Source organism: Urocitellus parryii, chromosome 11 (genome assembly GCF_045843805.1).
Source record: "Urocitellus parryii isolate mUroPar1 chromosome 11, mUroPar1.hap1, whole genome shotgun sequence".
Taxonomy (NCBI): Eukaryota; Metazoa; Chordata; class Mammalia; order Rodentia; family Sciuridae; genus Urocitellus; species Urocitellus parryii.
This window is the reverse complement of record NC_135541.1, coordinates 106,460,048-106,478,640: the sequence shown is the minus strand read 5'-3', so window position 1 is coordinate 106,478,640 and position 18,593 is coordinate 106,460,048. Positions and strand designations below refer to the sequence as shown.

Here is an 18,593-nt window from a genome sequence, read left to right as displayed (position 1 = left end):
CAGAGCTTTGCAAGTTTTTAAGAGAAAACCTTAGCTGAACTCCAGAGAGAGAGAGAGAGAGAGAGAAAGCCAAGAGATGGTAGCTCCAGAGAACTCCAGGCTCAGGAATTTCCATTCTGAGCTGATTGGCCCTGGGTTTGGCCCTCTAAAAATACCAGATACTGTTTCAGAGACAAACGAGGAGGGGAAAAAAACAGCTGGATTTTCACTTTGGGGGAAAATGTGAAGCCACGCAGCACCGAAGAGTTTTCACCTCAAACTCCAATCCCCCTAGAGCAAGATTCCCACTTCCAGTCACAGCTGAGCCTCAGATCTCTCCAACTTATAGCCTGGGGTGCAAATAGGGGGAGCAGCTAAAAACCCGACACCAGCCAAGGTAGAAGTCAAAGTGACCTCAGGGGACTTCACAATTCCATCAACCCCAGCTCATTCACAGAGTGCAGCTTCCGGCTGGTGGAACCGAGAAGGGCCATGGTGTTCCAAGGCCACTTAACAGCTCAGCCTTGGCCAAGCACAGGGAATTCACAGTGACATGGTGAGGACAGGCCACCCTTCCACTGTCAGCTACAGCGAGCCTGTTCCTGTACAGGAACTCCAGTGTCTAAGTGCACCCACATTTAGGGATAGGAGCCAGGTCACAAGGACACTCACCCCCACTGTCTTCCCACCAATGCATAAAGCTGAGAGCTTATTAAAGGAAGCATTCCAGGCCACTTTCTTTGAGGTTCTCTCCTTATCTGACTCTGGTCTCCTTCATGGGATCCAGTTTTGCTGTCACGCCAACAATTGGACACACAGTCCTAGAAGCAGGAAGCCCCACAGCCCAGTCCTCAGCTTCTCCCCAACTTCTGCCTTCCCCTGGACACTTACCCACCAACGCCTGCCCCCTTCCCATCACCACCCGCTGTGCACAGGGTTGATCCGTACCCCCAGCTCCATTACCCTTCTGAGCGCCAAACTGCCAAGTGCCCTTAGACAAGGCCTCTAGATGTCCTGCTGCAACCTAAACCTAACATACCCTAAGGGGACCTCTCTTAAGAGCCAGTCTCTCTTCTCTGTGGACTTCAGTAGCATTGTCCTGGTGGTTTAACCTTGACTCCCCTCTTGCCCTCAGTGACTGTCATGTTTATTTACTCTTTTGTGTTATCTCCTTTTTCCTCATCTGGACACCCACTCTCTCTGTCGGCCACCAATACATCCCTCCTACAATTCTGCTGTGGTCTCTCCAACTTGGAACCTCAACTTCCCACCCTCCTCTGTGCCAATCCAGGGGTTAAACACTCCTGTACCTTCAAGGGATGGCCAGATCGCCCAGCGCCCAGCCGTGTGAGGACATAAAGAAAGGTGGAGGGGAAGGCTGTGGGAACCAGAGGGTGAAAGAATCTGAAGATATCCAAATTAAAATTTGAAAAAAAACAAAAACAAGCCCTCTGGGCAAACAAATCCTATTCAGAGGACCAGTTCTGCATCCTAATGAACTCTTCTCCATTTTGCATTAACCAAAGATTTTACCACCTCCCCTTTTGCCCACAGGAGAGGAAAGGGATGATGAATCTCCAAAAACATTGAACATTACCAAGGACTTTGCCTTACGTGAATCCGACAATGCATTCATCTGGCGCTCAAGGCAACTCGTGGACCTTGATCAACCACTGCTATCACCCAACACCACCTCTTCCTCTCACTGTGCTTTGCTTATCCACCCACGGGATGCCCTCCCCCAAGCCCTGGAAACAACCTCATTCTGTGTTTGCAGCCTGACTCTCAGCCTTCCCAGAGCCCTGTGGGCATGCTAGTGTCTCCTGGCTTTTTCCTGTGTTCTCCGGTGGCCAATGGGAGCTCGTTTTTCTTCTGGATCCCTCCCACTGCTCCGCCCACCTAGGTGCTTCATCTGCCAGGAAGGGAACAAATAAGCCAAGACTGGGATCAAGTACCCAGGTCCAGAATACCAATACTTGGAGCTCAGAGAATATTTTCTAAGAAATCAAGCTTCAGAGTTACCGAGGAGCCAGGCATGGTGGTGCATACCTATATAATCCCAGCTACTTTGGAGGCTGAGGCAGGAGGCTCTCAAGTTCAATCCCACCTGGGCAATTTAGCAAGACCCTGTCTCAAACATAAAATTGAAAAGGGCTGGAGATGTAGCTCAGTGGTAAAGTGATCCCAGGTTCAGTCCCCAGTACCACAAAAAATAAACCAAATAATTGAGAACTGTCTCCCTCAGCGACTCTCAAACTTCACTGTGCATTGGAGCCATCTGGAAAGATGGTAAAAATGTAAATTCCTACCCACAGAGATTTTGATGTACTAGATGTACATTGGGGCCTAGGAATCTGTATTTCCACAAACTGGCCAGTGGTTCAGATGCATGGTAAAATTCAGGCCCACATATCCAGAAACATCAGATCTTAGAGACTGAGCTTGGAGTGGGACAGTTGTTCTTGAAAAGTCCCTAACCCAGACGTAGCTCCCGGGTGATTGCTGTGAATTCCACCCAGTAGGGCGTCACAGGGGCTTGTGTCTACCTCAGCCTGTTCATAAACAGTCTGGGGGTGTGGTCCCCACCCCTACACCCAGCATCCATCCAGCAGCCCCCCTGTGTAGCACGGTGCCAGCCTGAACAGGAGACGGTCTTGATAGCCAAATACCCACTCTGGAAGCTCGGCCCAGTGCCCTGAAGTTCATCCACCATCAATGTCTCTGCAACTCAGCCCCCATTATACAGTAGGGCCAGCCATCTGCTTCTCATGACCACATCCCTGCTTCTCCAGAGCAAAAGCAGAGGCAGACGGTTGATCGTGACTGAGAACACCGATTACAACCAGGCTGATCTCAGGCTGGGGATAAGCAGGGGCAGGAGGCAGGGGGGAGTGCCGCCCTGGCCCTCCACCCACCCCCTTCCCAAAACCAATCTTTCCCTTCCTGCAGTCGCCAGCATTGCCCAGGCTCCCAGTGACAGACACAGAAGAATCTTAGGAGGCAGAGTCTAGATGATGGGGGGATTGTCTGAGGCAGAGGGAACAGGAGGAGGTGAGAACCTAGCAGGACACTAGTCCTAGCCACCAAGTCTGAGAATGAGAGGTAAACGGAGCCTCAGTTTCTCTACCCAGAAGAAAAGGTTTTGAGTTGCTTCAAAGCAGTGACCTCTCTCCCAAGCTCCAGGCTCCCCACCCTCCTGCTGGAGAGCGCACGTAGAGCTACAGGAAGCTAACTCTGGGCATCCACCTGGACCATTCTCCTCTTGCCTGGCCCCAGTCCTCCTGTATCCCCTCTCCTAATTTTAGGGCACCTTTAATATTCTCACCCCCAGGCCCAGAGCCCCCAGACATCTTCTTTCCTCCTCCCTCTCCTCAGTCCCAATTGCTCACCAGATTCTGTCCACTCTACTGTAGAACGCGTCCTACCTCCTCAACTGTGGGAGATGGCATATGCCTTAGCTCAGGCCTCATCACGACTAGCCCAGGTGATGCAAGAGTGTACTAAGGGGTCTTCAGATTCCTGCTGGTCTGCCTCCCTACTTCTCTGGTTCCCAGTCTGGCCCTCTCAGATACCTAGTGGTCTTTAATACAAAACAAACAAACAAACAAACAAAAAAAAAACTATTGTACATTTACCCCAGTAAAGTCTGCTGTGCTAGTCATAAATGCGATATGTTGAATATTTGAAGTTAAACTGTCATATCTACAGGGTAAATTAAAGGAAGAGGCTTCTTGGGACCCACTGCCAGTCTATTCACACAGTCTTCTCTGGCCATCTCTCACGGAGTCTAATGTCACTTCTCTCCAGGGCCTCTACCTTCAGAGGCCTCCCTGTGGTGTTCAGGTCCAGCGCCACAAGGCCCTACATACTTCCTGTCTCCAACCAGGCCACATTTCCCAAACACCTATGCATTTCCACTTCTCTGTGGAACTGGTGTCTCCACGGTTCTACTACGCTAATGCTCTCTCTCCCTGTGCTAGAATGTTCTTCCATCCCTCCTGGTCCCTTGAAATCTTTCTGATTCTTCATGTTTTCTGGGTTTGAACATGGTTTGTCCCCTCTGAAACTAACGTTGTTGAAATTTGAACCCATTGTGGCAATTAAATTTCAGGAGACAAAGTCACGGAGAGGGACTAATGCCTTTCTCACAGGAATGGGTTTATCCTCAGAGGAGTGGGTTCATTACAGCAAGAGTGAGTTTTCATAAAGCAAAGTCGCCCTTTGTGTTTTGTTTCTTCTGCAAGTGCCCGCTTGCCATTTTGCTTGTCCACCGTGTTCTGACGTAGCATGAGGCCCTCATCAGATACGGCTGCCCAATCTTGGATTTCCAGCCTTCAGAACCATGAGCTAAATAAACTTCTTTTCTTTATAAATTACCCAGTCTCAAGTATTCTGTTATAAGTAACAGGAAATGGAGTAAAAAAATGTTCTTACTCAAATGTCCCTCCTCTGTCTTTCCTGAGATCGGCACCTCCGAGGTCTAAATTAACAGCTCCTTCTCCACCCGGTGAAGTCCAGTGCTTGTGTCTTCTTCTAGTACACAGTTCATTCTGATGTCATGTTCTAGTTAGGGTCTCCCCCATCAGAGTAAAGCTGCTTGAGAACTGATGTTCCCATGGTTCTGGGCATAATGCCTAGCACATAGTAGGTGCCTGACGAATGTTGGGTAAATGGAAATGTGAATGAACGTGTACAGGTACCACCAACATCATCATAATGTCCCAGAATTATCCTGACCCCTCCACAGCGCACTGAGTAACTTCTGATTGTCTAAGTGCACGCACTGCCCCTGTTGCCTGGAATGGTCACTTAGGATCAGAATGGCCCCTATCTTCCAAAGACATGAATGCCAATCACAGTGATTGTTGTTTTATGTGTCAAGTCCTTTACGGACTTATCTGATTGAGTTCTGCCACCAACCCCACGAAGTAGGTTCTATTAGTATCATCTCATTCTGTGTATGAGGGAGGAAATAAGTACCTTGTCCAAGGTCAGAGAGAAATCTAAAATTCAAACGTAGATCCTCACTGCTCTATCCTGCCTGGGAGGCACAGGCCACCTCCTCAGTCTACACCCCATTGGTTCTTGCTGGGCCAGCAGCACAGGTGACAGGTTTATCTCTTGCCAGAAACACGGTGAGCCCCACAAGGCAGATTGGACCTACACACACAAAGGACAGACCCCTGACTGGGCTTGCCCTGCCCTGGCCAAAGCACTGCTCCCCCACGGGCTCCCAAACCCTGCCAGGAAATGTCTTCCTTTCTGCCTGAGAAACTTGGGCCCAGGCCACTGAGTGTCATCAGATTGAAAAGTGTTGCTTTTGCCCCACACCAGCCTTCCTCCCTCCTCCTTCCTCCCTCCTCAGGGCAGTACCTGGGGTCCTGTGCCTCTGATGATGGAAGCTCTCAATATTTTGGCCAGTTCCACTAAGAAGGTTTGAATAAAAACTGGGCCAGCAGGAAAGGGTAATTAGGTAGCGTTTTCCTGATGAGGTAGAAGGATCAGCAGGGGTAAGCTCAGGGGTCTGGGTCCTGGTGTGCATTTAATTAAGTATCCCTGTTCTGTTCACACACTGAATGCCAAGGCTTGGGAAAAAATCCCAGTCAACCTCTTTCCTCCTAATTCCTGGAGCCAGAGTGTAGAGGAAGGAGGCCCAGGGTGTACCCCCCACAAGACGGTCAACAGAACAAGACAAAACAAAGCAGCCAGAGGCCCAGGCCTTCTGCACACTCAGCTCTTGATGATGAAAGAACAACAAAATGGAAACAGAGGACCCTGAGGAGACAGGGCCCTGGACCACCCAACCCCGGGCAGGCAAAAAGGATTGGAGGAAGAGGAGAAATGTTTAAAAATCAGTTAGGCTGCAGCTTCCAGGCACCCCATTTAAATTCCAACAAGGCCCTGTGTTCTGAGATAACAAAGGCCACTGTGTTTAATTAAGGGAATAAATGGTAGAAATATGAGACAGGCGCTTTTACGGGCTGTTAATGAGGTGAATGGGAAACCTCTAAAAATAAACCAGGGCAAGTTGAAAGGGTAATTAGGAGTGCAAAAAATAAACAGAGGGTGTCAAGTTGAAAGAAGTTCCACGAAAAGGCTCCTCCATGTACTTAGCATGTCCTTAGCATGTCCTTAGCATGTAGGGAGGTGACCTTAGCATGTCCTTAGCATGTCCTTAGCATGTAGGGAGGTGGAAGAGAGCCCCCCAAGGAGCCAAGACACACATGTCTTCTTAGCTTGCCTTAAACTTCTAATAAGATAATGAGCTGCCCACACCCAGCACCACCACCACCACCTAGATGCACTTCGAGGCAGGCTCTGCCTCATGGAGCAGAGAGTCCCCAAAGACACTCTAGCAAATATTAGGTGATGAGAAACCTAAAGAGCTAAGTGATGGAAATCAATCTAGTTCCTGCCTTTGCGTTGGTAGCCAGGAATTGTGTTTAAGAGCGTGGGTGCACGGCTCTACAAACACAGTTGCCCACGCCACGCGCTCAGCACACACAGACAAACCCCCACTTATCTGTTGAGATTCCCAGCCAAGGCCAGTTGCTCATGAATAGTGAGTAGGTGGTTGCTAACCTTTGAGGTGCATTTGAGATGTTCTTGTGTGCCTCCCCGCTTCCCACCTCCACAATATCTTTCTCCCCTTTGTCATTACTGCTTGAAGTACTACCATGTTAGGAAGTTGTTCTGTGGACAAGTACACTTGGGAAATTCTTCTTATAATACGCCCCTCTAGCTTGTGATCTCCTAGCTTTGTGATGCACTATGTAGTACAAGGCATTTATAATTATCAGATCAAGAACATGTTCTCGGTCCTTCTACACTCTCCTTGGTGATTTCATCCACTTCCCCTCTCTTAATTCCAAGGGACTGTTGAAGCCTTGGGAAAACATATCTCCATCTAGAACTCTCTCCTGAAATCCAAGTCTGCTATAGTTTAGGATTTATTATGAGAATATAAGCTGGGCATGGTGGCTCACACCCGTAATCCCAGCTCTTTGGGAGGCTGATGCAGAAGGTTTGTAAGTTCAAGACCAGCCTGGGAAACTTAGTGAGACCCTGTGCCAAAATAAAAAAATAAGAGGCTATGGATACAGCTCAAGGATAGAGCACCCCTAGGTTTAATCCCCATTCATTAAAAGAGAAAGAGAGAGAGAAGAAAAGAAAGTAAAAGAAAAAATAGCCAAAACCCAATGAACTCCAAGGACAGAAAAAGAAAAAGTCGCAAGATCTAGAAACCAGGGGACAGAAACAGCAGCTCTGTCTCTCCTTTTTGGGGGCCATGAGCCTCCAAGAGTCTGCTTTGTTCTCCTCCCACCTCAACATTTTCCTTTTCATTCTCATCTCCCCCACAGTGTTTAGGACCCAACTCCAGAGCCCACTCCAAACGATAGTAAACTCTATGTCTTCTTGTTCAGATTTTGGGAGATGAGCCCATCCATTCAACCCAGACAACATAAGTCATGGGATTGGCTGCCCAATTGGTTAAGTGTTCATCCCAGATTCCATCACTATGACACTAGAGAGGGAGTGGGCCATGTGATATAAATAGCTGTCCCTTCCAATATCACTGGGGAGGACAAATAACGGAAGCCTGTTGGTTTTATTCTTATAGCCCAAGTCTATAAGACCTTCCCAAGGTCAATGTCTACCACCAACTGCAAATAAATGGCTTGGTTGGTTGAAACTCTCCAGAGACAGAATCTGATTGGCATAATTCCTCTGTTTGCCTGCCTGGCACATATAACCGTTCCCCTACTCAGACATTTCCAATGCTTTCATCTAACCTGATCACATTCACAACTCCAAATCATATACCTTCTCCCCACAGGAAATAACATGAAGTCATATCTGCTCCTCATTCAGAGGCAGCAAGTGTCATGGGATCTTCTCAAAGTCTATTTGCCTGCCCCAGAATGCATGACCTTCAAATTATGCCCATTCCTCTTTCAGTTCTGTAGGATGGCCCTGCCCCCAACATGCAACAGTGTGGCAAAAACAGGGAGACAAAAAAATGATTTACTTAGAAAAATAGAGGAAAGAAAGAGATCTTTAGGACAAAAGTCAAGACCCATCTTCCTTAGCCAAGTACACATCAAATTCTGAAGCTGTAAAGACCCTGGATAGCAAGGTAAGGCCAATGTCCTTGGGAGGCTACCTGTTCTCAGTTGAAATGAACCATGAGGACAAAGCCTATGGTTTTTCTGTTGTTTAGAACCCAGGATTAGCACCTTCAACCTATTCTTCTCTTACTGGTTGTTACCATATTTTAACCAAAGGGATGTAGCCAAAAAGCACTGGGTATGTCATTCCTGATCTGTCTCTCCTTATCATATTGCAATCCTAGTAGCGAGGCTTGCCTCTCAGTGGGAAGGAGTTTTCTTTTTCAATGGAGAAGGAAGAAATGCTTTGGAGGAACTTTTGGGGGTGTCATGTTCCCCAGCAACTGCTCCTCCCAAATAGTTCTTTTCCAATGGCCTAAATATCTTTGTCCTTGTCAATCAGAGCTTTAGCTTTGGCACCAGAAATTCAATGAGACAGAAAATTAGGACTAGACCATAGTTTGGCAAGGACCATTAGTTTCTGAACTTGACTCTAAGTAATCAGAGAGCTCCAGCTACAGGCAAAATGGGATTCCTGCACCAGAATTATATAATCATCCTGATTTTCTTATTTACTGATAGACAGGCATTCTGATAGAAACTTGTCTCTTTGCTGCTGGTTTTATCTAAGGGAAACAAATAATAAACAATAAATAATCCTCATTCTCCTTACATTCAGCCATCAAGCTTCCCAAAGCTTTTGGTATGCATGTGGTGTGGGTCTCAAGACACTGCAAGTGAAAGTTAGTTGTTTTGGGGCTGGGGATGTGGCTCAAGCGGTAGCACGCTTGCCTGGCATGTGTGCGGCCCAGGTTCGATCCTCAGCACCACATACAAACAAAGATGTTGTGTCCGCTGAAAACTAAAAAATAAATAAAATTTTTTTAAAAAAAGACTACAGATCAATCAGTAGAGTTCTAATTTAAAAAAGAAAGAAAGAAAGAAAGAAAGAAAATTAGTTGTTTGTTTTCCACCAAAAATTGCAGACTGTAAACTTCCTATTCTTTATATCTCATCTCAATGATACCATAGTTAGTCTCACATTTTAAAGCTCTAGTCCCTTGAAACCCCACTCCTGGTACCAAACTAAAGTTTCTTAAAAATTAAATATTTAATATCTAAACGTGTGTGTGTGTGCGTGCGCGCGGGCGCAGAGAGGAAGAGAGGATGCAGAGAGGATGCACAAAGACAGCCAGGTTCAAGAAAACTAGAACTGAAAGTGGGAACATCAACTAGGCACCTTCTCTTTATCTTTCTCTGAGTATCTTTCTGTCTTAGAGAAACAGAGATGGCAAGACCATGGTTATTTCTTCATCAATCTGTGTCTGTTTCATTCTCTTTTCTTTTCAGGCCTTTTAGGAAGACACTGGGGACCAATTTGCTGTCCTCTCAACAATTCACATATGGGTCCCATGGCTACCACAACCCAAGTCTATTAAGACCTTCCCAGGAAAGAAGTGGCTTGGTTGTTTGAAACTCTCCAGAGACAGACTCTGACTGGCATAACTCCTTTGCTTGAACCTGAACACACATGAAAAATGACTAGTTAGCCAGTGCATTGGTTGTTCCTGATATCTATCCCATGTCCAGTGAGCATCAGTAGTCATGTGGGAACCATGCAGTCTGTAATTCTGTCCCTTCCTGGAGTTATGAGCAGCCAAGCACCATAAAACATAAATAGCAGAATGTCCAAGTAATATACATAAAATATATATAATTACTACATGGGATCCATGGTCCCTAAAATGAGTCACAACTTAAACTGAAATTCTCATCTTTCCATACCCCAGCCTGTCCCCCTTCCATGATTCTGATCTCAGTAAATGGTACCACCATCCATATAGTTTTCCAAGTAGAAATGAGATGTTAATCTGCCCTGTTCCTTCTCCTCCACTCCCCAGATCTACACAAACATCAGACTTTATTGACTTTATTTCCCAGATATCTCTTGAATCCATCCACTTCTCTGCAACCCTCCAGCATTATCCTAGATCAGGCTATTCCAACTTCATTATGAGTTTATCCCAGCTGCCTTCTATCCCTCATCCTGTCTTTCTTTCTTCCTAAACATTTCCCATATGACATTCAGACAAATCTGGTCATGTCACTCTGCATAAAACCTTTCAGCAGTGCCCAGCACTCACAGGCCTTCACAGAGTAGCTTCTGCCCACCTCTCCAGCCTCCCTCTTGACTTCACTCCTAGAACCTTCCTGAACAGTTTACAGTTCCATGTAGCCACATCTTCCTGTTTCTCTTTGGGCTCAGTTTTGCCCAATACCCCTTCAGGAAACCTTCACTGACGTCTCCTAGTCTAGATCAGATGTGCTTTCTGAGTATTCTCATAAGGGACCTAGCATGATCATAGTTAGTATCACTCTGGATTAAAAGTGCCCATTTCCTTGTCTGTATATAGCACAGAAACTTCAGGTTCTTTAAAGGCATGGACTGTGTCTTTTTTATCATTGTGCTTGACACACACTCAACATTTTGTTGAATAAAAATGGTACATTTTCCTGTTGAGATATATGTGTATACACACACACACACACACACACACACACACATATCTCCCACCCCATGTAGGCATCTCTTGGTCATGACAATGATTACTAGCTTTTATGCAGGATCTTCTATCTTGTAAAGGGTATTCACAAGTCATATCTCATTGGATTATCCCAGAAAACCTCATCCAAAACATTCCCAGCTCTGGCACCATGTCAAGAAAGAAGGAAAGGAGGGATGCTATTCTTATTTACCTAAGAAGGTATTGTGCTTCAAATAAACTAAGTGACTTGCCTGGCTAGTTGCCAATTCCTGTTGGAGAAATCCCACAGCCAGAGAGCAGGTGCCAATCTCTGATAGCAAAGAAAATACAGGAATGAGCAGATTTGAAAGAAAAATGTACTATGAGTAGTAAGATTGGAGACCCTATGAAATAGGGTTAGGAAGACAATGAGGGACCTATTCCAAGAGTTTGTAACTGCCATTTGAACATCAGGGAGGAGGGGTGACTTTGTGTTCCAACCATTAGAGTGGATATTACAGTCCTTAAGTGATGATTTATGATGCACCCTAATGGCAGCGCACATGGCTACACTGAGCAAGGATTAGATACAATACAACAAGCTCAGTAAGCAGCTAAAAATCACTGGCCAGGGAAAAGTTAGGTACAGGGTGACCTGATTTTCTAGAGAACAGCATGACAAGGTAGACCAAACAGGGAGGTAATCAAGGGTCAGGAAGGATAATAGAATAAATACAGAAGAGGTCAACCTCATGCGACATTGTCCCAGCTGTATTTCTTTTTCTTTTTTTTTTAAATATTTTTTAGTTGTACATGGACACAATACCTTTATTTTATTTATTTATTTTTATGTGGTACTGAGGATCCAACTCAAGCCTCCTACGTGCAAGGCAAGCACTCTGCCACTGAGCCACAACCCCAGCTCCGCCACGGAGCCTCCTGTCCTGATGATCCATAAGAAGAGCATTATTGCTACTGTTGTTGTTTTTATTATTATTTTAGGGCCAGGACATCAGAATATGTTAACCAAAACAAAAACAAAAACAAAACAAAACCTGCTTCACACATAGGGGGAAAAGTTCAGTAAAAAAAGGAAAAAGACTGACTCCATTAAATAAGATTATATCTAGGAAACCCACAAGTCATTGACAGATCCGCAGTGACAGATGCACTTCTCCATTTGTATTGCCAGTTATACAGAAAGGCAAAGAATGAAAACAGAAAGCTACCAACAAACAGCTTTGCCTGTGGGCAGAGCTGGAGTTCCTTTGTTGGGTCCAGTCCCTGTGGCTGAATTCAAGCTCCCTGACTGCTGACACGGTGGTTCTACAGCTGAACATGTGTTTGCATAATTGATGGAACTGAGAGGAAATTTAAGATCTGTGTTTCTGGGCTCTGTGGCTAGAATACACTGTCGTATAGCCTAGTATGGAAAAAGCAATTAATTCCAGGAACTAATAAACCCAGGGTTTTGCCTGAATGTAGAAAACAACAATTTTTAATGGGAAATGATTTCTTCCAGTTGTCTACTGCTATGGTTCCAATCTTTAATGTCCCCAAAAGGCCCATGTATTGAAGGCTTGGTCCCCAGATCATGGCACTACTGGGAGGTACGGCAGAACCTTCAGGAGGTGGGTGGGGTCTCATGGAAGGAAGATAGGTCATTGGAGGTGTGTCCTTGAAGGGGATATGGGCCCTGGCCCCTTCCTGTCTCTCTTTGCTTTCTGGCCACCATGAGGTGAACAGGCGTCCTTCCTCACATGCTCCTGCCATGACAGGCTATGCCACCACAGGCCCACAAAGTGAACATGGACCAAAAATCCTCTGAAACTGTGAGCCAAAATAAACCTTTCCTCTTTTTAAGTTGATTGTTGCAGGTATTTCCTTAGAGCAATGGAAAGCTATAACTACCTTGTAAAAATGGCAAAATTTTGCCAGGCACAATAGCACACACTTATAATCCCAGCAACTGGGTAGCCCAAGACAGGAGGAAAGCAAGTTCAAGACCAGTTTGGGCCACTTCGTGAGACCCTGTCTCAAAATAAAATTAAAAAGGGCCTGACATGTGGCTCATGAGTAGAGTATCCCTGGATTCAATCCCAAATACAGATAATATATATACAGAATTTTATTCTGAACTTCTTAGCCAGCCCGCTAATTCCCATAGTTGCACTGCTAGTGGAAGAACTCAGCATATCCCTAATACCCAGAATATAAATTTGGCCTCAGGCATAAACAATTTGAAGTAGTTTAGTTCCCCACTTTCCCATCCCCAATTTGAGAAATGCAAACACTAGTATGGAAAAATGGCCCCCACACCGTCACTTTCATAATAAGCTTTGCCTGGGCTACTCTCACATCCCTCACATTCAGTCTGCACTGGTGGCTCTGTCTCTAAAAGCTCGAGTTCCATCTCCAACTCCACCCCTGCCCCTTGAAGTCATCACCGCATCTTTTCTCTCTTTGGATTACCACAAGGGCCTCTCTTTACTCTTTGCCTCCACTCTTGTCCCCTGGGATATTGTAACATATATATATATTTTGGTTTCCACCTCTAGTTCCTGGCTCCTAACTCCCCCAGCCATTATTATTTCTTAAATAGCTAGAACAATAAGTACATATTTTGTTTAAATGTTTCACCTTTGGTCCTTGGTTCCTGAAGGAGCTTCAGAACAGCTTCGGAGTGATAAAGTTGAAAGACTTTTAAAAAATATAATGTAGTGGTGTTTTAGGCCCAGAAAGCAAAGTCTCTTTCTTTGACCTTCACTTACTTCTTTTTATCCCCCAAGGCAGCCCACAAAACTAGAATTTCTCTTCCTTAAAGTAAGTTATAGGAACTCTAATAAAATCCCTCTGCCATTCTGTCTTGGAGCTATCCATAAAGAAATTCTCTACTAGCCGGGCACGGTGGCTTATGCCTGTAATTCCAGTGACTCAGGAGGCTGAGGCAGAAGGATCACAAGTTCAAAGCCAGCCTCAGCAACTTAGTGAGGCCTGAAGCAACTTAGTAAGACCTGATCTCTAATAAAAAATTTAAAAAAATTAAAAAGGGCTGGGGATGTAACTGAGGGGTTAAGCTCCAATGGTCTCAATTTTGTCTACCAAAAAAAAAAATTCTCTAATAGCAGATCATAACCCCCACCACCACCTTTCAGAAGGAGTCTTGCCCCCACACCTGAGAGGAAGGGATGCTTCACAGAGAGGCCAAGAAGAATCTGACAGACAGGCCTTGCTGGGTTTCCAGTTAGCCTATCACATCAGATCATACTCTTTTATCCAATCGTCTTTCTACATGGGTGTTCATGTGTCAGTCATGTCCGTGTCATCAAGTCTCCATAAAAACACCCAGGACAGGATTCAGAGGCCTTCTGGACAGCTCAACATGTGAAGGGTTTCAGGAAGGTGAACAAGACCTCATCATATGCTGGGAAGGTGGCCACACCCCATGGGGACCAAGCTCTGGCACTCAGACCCTTCCGGACCTTCCCCCATGCATCTCTTCATCTGGTGGTTTATTTATATCTTTTAAAATATTTTTTTTTTATAATAAACCAGTAAATGTAACTGATTCCCTGAGTTCTGCAAGCCACTCCAGCAAATTTGTCAACCCAAAGAAATGGTCATGGAAACCCAATTGGAGTTGATTGGTTCCAGAGGCCTCAACTTGCAACTAGCAACTGAAGAGGGGACAGTATTGGGGACTGAACCCTCGAGCTACGGGATCTGCTGCTATCCCCAGGTTGATAGTGTTGGAATTGAAATGGATTAAAGGAGGCCCAGCTAGTGTCTGCTGTAAAGTTGTTTGTTCACTTGCTAATGGGGAGAAATGTCTGCACATCTGAGGTCACAGAAGTGATCTGTGTGGTGAGCATGTAGCAAGAGAAACTGAATTTAAAGTTTGTTTTTTCTTTACAACGTGAGGCCTCTCCAATCTGTTCTTCACATACAACAGCTAGATTTTTGTCTTTGTAACTTCTAACATATTTTTGAACCCAGGACCTTGCACATAACAGGCAAGCATTCTACCACTGAACTACATCCCCAATCCTTAACATGAATTTAAAAAAAAAAAAGACAGGGCTGGGGTTGTGCCTTGCATGGGTGAGGCCCTGTGTTCCATCCTCAGCACCATATAAAAATAAATAAATAAAAGTATTGTTTCCAACTACAATTAAAAAATATTTTTTTTAAAAAAAGACAGATATTATTACCCCATATACATGTATGATTACACTAGTGGAGTTACCCTGAACCATGTACAGCCAGAGGAATGAGAAGTTGTGCTCCATTTGTGTGCAATATGTCAAAATGCATCCTACTATAAAATTAATGAATTAATTAATTTAAAAATTTTTTTGAAATATTTTCTGTAAACACTGAAATTATTTATTATTAATTAATTTTCAAAAAAAGAGTAACAAGTGCTAGTCTTTATTGAGCACTAACTGTGTGAAGCACTGTGTATGTACTGACTCCTGGAGAAGGGCACTGCAGAAAAGAAAGAAAAAAGAAAAGAAAAAGACAGGCAGGCATAGTGATGCCCACCTGTAATCTCAGCAACCTGAGAGGCTGAGACAGGAGGATCACAAATTTTTCGTACTGGGGATTGAACCATGGAGCCACATCTGCAGCCCTTTTAATTTTGTTTGAGACAGGGTCTCACTAAGTTGCTTAGGGCCTCACTAAGTTACTAAGGTTGCCCTCAAAGTTGCAACGCTCCTGCCTCAGCCTCCTGAGTTGCTGGAATTACACCAGCACACATAGTTGTTTTCATTTCTTTATCAAGTTTATTGCTATCTGTAATTCTCTTCTTTAACTTATTTGTTTACCTGTTTGCCAGGATGTTCAAATAAAGGTTTCCCATCTAAATGCCAAGAGACAATAAATGTGAAATTTCAAAGCTAGATAACTACAGGCAAACTCTAGAAAAGGCATTGTCAAGAATCTTTCTATGATTCTTGAACTCTTTAGTTGGATTTAAAAAAAAAAAGTTAGGAAGGGTTGGGGATGTACCTCAGTGGTAGAGTCCTTGCCTAGCATGTGGGAGGCCTGGGTTCCATCCCCAGTACCACCCAAAGCAAACAGAAAAGAGGTCAGAGAATGAAGAACAAGGGATTTATAGAGGATTTCTCTTGAGGGAGTTGTTGCTGTCTTGGAAGAGAGGTAGGAAGATGGGAAAGAGAGGACCACTTTTAAAGACCTTACTGTGTGCTCTGTCCTATGGGAGAGGGGTGTTAGATATTAGACGTGCTTAAGTCTCACCCAAGAAAACTAAAGCAGGTAGGCTGGGAAATAGTAGAGAGACCATTGTATTGTGTTCATTCTCTATTTCCAAAGTCTATTGTAATGAAAGATGTTTGAGTATTTCTTGTGGACCCATGTAGTCAGTTTTAGTCCATTTTATTGTTAAGTCAGAATACCTGAGGCTAGGTATTTTATTAAGAACAGAAATTTATTTCTCAAAGTGTTGGAGACTGGGAAGTCCAAAATCAAGGTACCAGTAGGTTTTGGTGTCTGGTGAAGGACTATTCTCTGCTTCCAAGATGGCGCCTTGAACACTACATCTTCTGGAGGGGAGAAGGTGTTCCTCATATGGCAGAAGAATAGAAGAGAGAGTGCCCATACCCATAAACCCTTATATGGCAGCACTAATCTATTTGTGGGGGCAGAGCCTCATGACCTAAAAGCCCCCCCCCAAAGGCCCCACTTCTCAACACTGTTGCATTGGAGATTAAATTTCCATCATGAGAATTTTGGAGGACACATTCAAACCATAGTCTGGGCCATGTAAAAAAAAATAATGGAGAAACGTGGTCTTGGGTGGTTCTGCCCAATGTGAGCACCTAAAAATGCAACACAAGAAGCAATGAGAAACTGAAAGTGAAGACCTATTCTTCCTCAAGGTTAAGGAAGAAGAGCAAATAACTTCACCGTTAAGATGCATCTAACTGAACCAAAGTTAAAGTAAGTTTGAAGCATCCTCAGGCCCAGAGACCCCCCAGTCTCATAGGAACTGCCCCATTTCCTTACCACCACACACATGCACATTTAATCCCTACCCTCCAAAAAATTAAAATACCATCCAGAAAGAGATAAGATGGGGAAGAAGATAAAACAAGAGAAAGCAGAAGCTGGCTACATCCTGTCCTTAGTCAGAAAGTCATCAAATACAGGCTATAATTCAAAGATGCTAATTCAACCGTGGGATGAAATTGAAACATCTAATCATCTTCCACCAGACATTCCTGATTTTAGATGGAGGCTGTTTCCAACTTAAAGTGACCCAAAGGATTGTCTATTGCCTGGGAGTGAACAGAGCAACCAAGGGATCCACCCCATTTCCACCACAGGAACAGATCGCCCCCAATGAACACACTTGGAATGGGCAGTGGAAAACCAGAAGTAAATTACACCGCAACATTACAAAGCCTGTACTTGACACACCCGCCTGTTGTCTCTCTCCACAACCTCAAAAGATTGGACTCTGTCATCCTAACATTGTACTCCCAAAACCAAGAAGAAGATCTGGTAGGTAGTAGGAGTAGGCACCCCATAAATACTTAAAGATAAATATCATCCAAGATATTTGGACTCATCTTTAGGCTCCCTAAGTTGCAGGTCCTCAAATAACTGAGCTTCTGCTTTGGACTTCATTGGAAGTTTCTAGGATAGCTCTGTAAGATGAACTGTCATGACAACAACCCCATACATGATCGGGTTAACACAGAACAAGTGTATTTTTTGCTCATGAAAAGTTCCAAACAGTGGATCTGGGATCCAAGTTTCTTCCATCTTGTAATGTCACCATCTTTAACCTGCTATAAGATTGGTATAGAGGAAAGAAACAACTGATCATTAATATCGTTAGCTCAGAAACGACACACACCATTCCTACTTCCATTCTTTGGGCCATAGTCCTTTGGGCCCAGATAGAACTTTGAGGATTTCGGTGTCTCACTAAACAACTGCTTTCTGACAATACCTCTCACTGTGGAAGGAGAGTGCACATCTTTGGTGGTCAGTTACCTTTGCTGCCACAATGGCCACCTGGAAGAACCGACTAGACACCTGCCTTGCTTGTGCAAATAAGTCCTCCTCTCCATAGAGTACAGTTCAGACCATGGACCCCAGCTAGATAGCTGGGCCCAGCTAACCCCAGGTGCATCTTCCTGGTGCCAACTGTTATTTAGTCCAACTCCCCCCAAAAGTCTCCAAGAGCCCTGCACACCCATTCTTCACTTTACAGATGAAGAACTGGAACCTGGAGCTAACTGGTGTGTCCCAAGTCATTCAGCTTTGCCAGTGGCAGAGCTGGGATCAGAGCCCCTCTCTTGTCCACTGTTTCCATCACACCACACATTATCAAAACCTCCACCAGTGCTCACTTCAGCAGTGCATAGACTAAAATTAGAACCATACAGAGAAGATTAGCATGGTCCCTGCGAAAGGATGACATGCAAATTCATGAAGTGTTCCATATAAACAAAACAAAACACCTCTACCAGCTGACTCTTTGGCACCTCCTGTCAATACCCAAATCTCCTCCTGTTCTACTGAAGCTGAATTTTCATTTTCCCCATACCCCCAAGAGCCTTCCCACATCTTTTACTTCCCCCTCACCTCCTTCACTTGACCCCCAAGTCTCACCTTACCCTAGCAAGTCTTCCACCTGTTAGTCTTGTATCTCCTTCATTCTTTCTCCTCAGGTAGCACCTGGAAGTTTTATTCGATACAGAATATCAGAATCAAAAGGGACGTCAGAGGCCAGGGCCCCATCTCCTGGGGCCTCACCATTAGGGAGAGGAGGCTAACGTGTCCTGAGGGTGGAAATGAGTTACCAGTTCACACTGCTGGTTGTTGTGCAGTTTGAAGAAAGTGGGTTTGAAGACACACCTCTATTCTATCCCTTTGAGCACTCTTGACATTACCCCTCTGCGCAGCAGCGGGTCCTTCTGGAACCAGGCCACCTTCAGGTGTCCAC

General features: G+C 44.8%; 1 non-coding gene across 1 annotated transcript; it reads left to right on the top strand.

Moving 5' to 3' along the window:
- Positions 1-17,989: 17,989 nt before the first annotated feature.
- LOC113186684 (U6 spliceosomal RNA) lies at positions 17,990-18,096 on the top strand. The gene has a single exon (XR_003301323.1). It is a non-coding gene; the product is annotated as a U6 spliceosomal RNA (small nuclear RNA).
- The last annotated feature ends 497 nt before the right edge of the window (positions 18,097-18,593 follow it).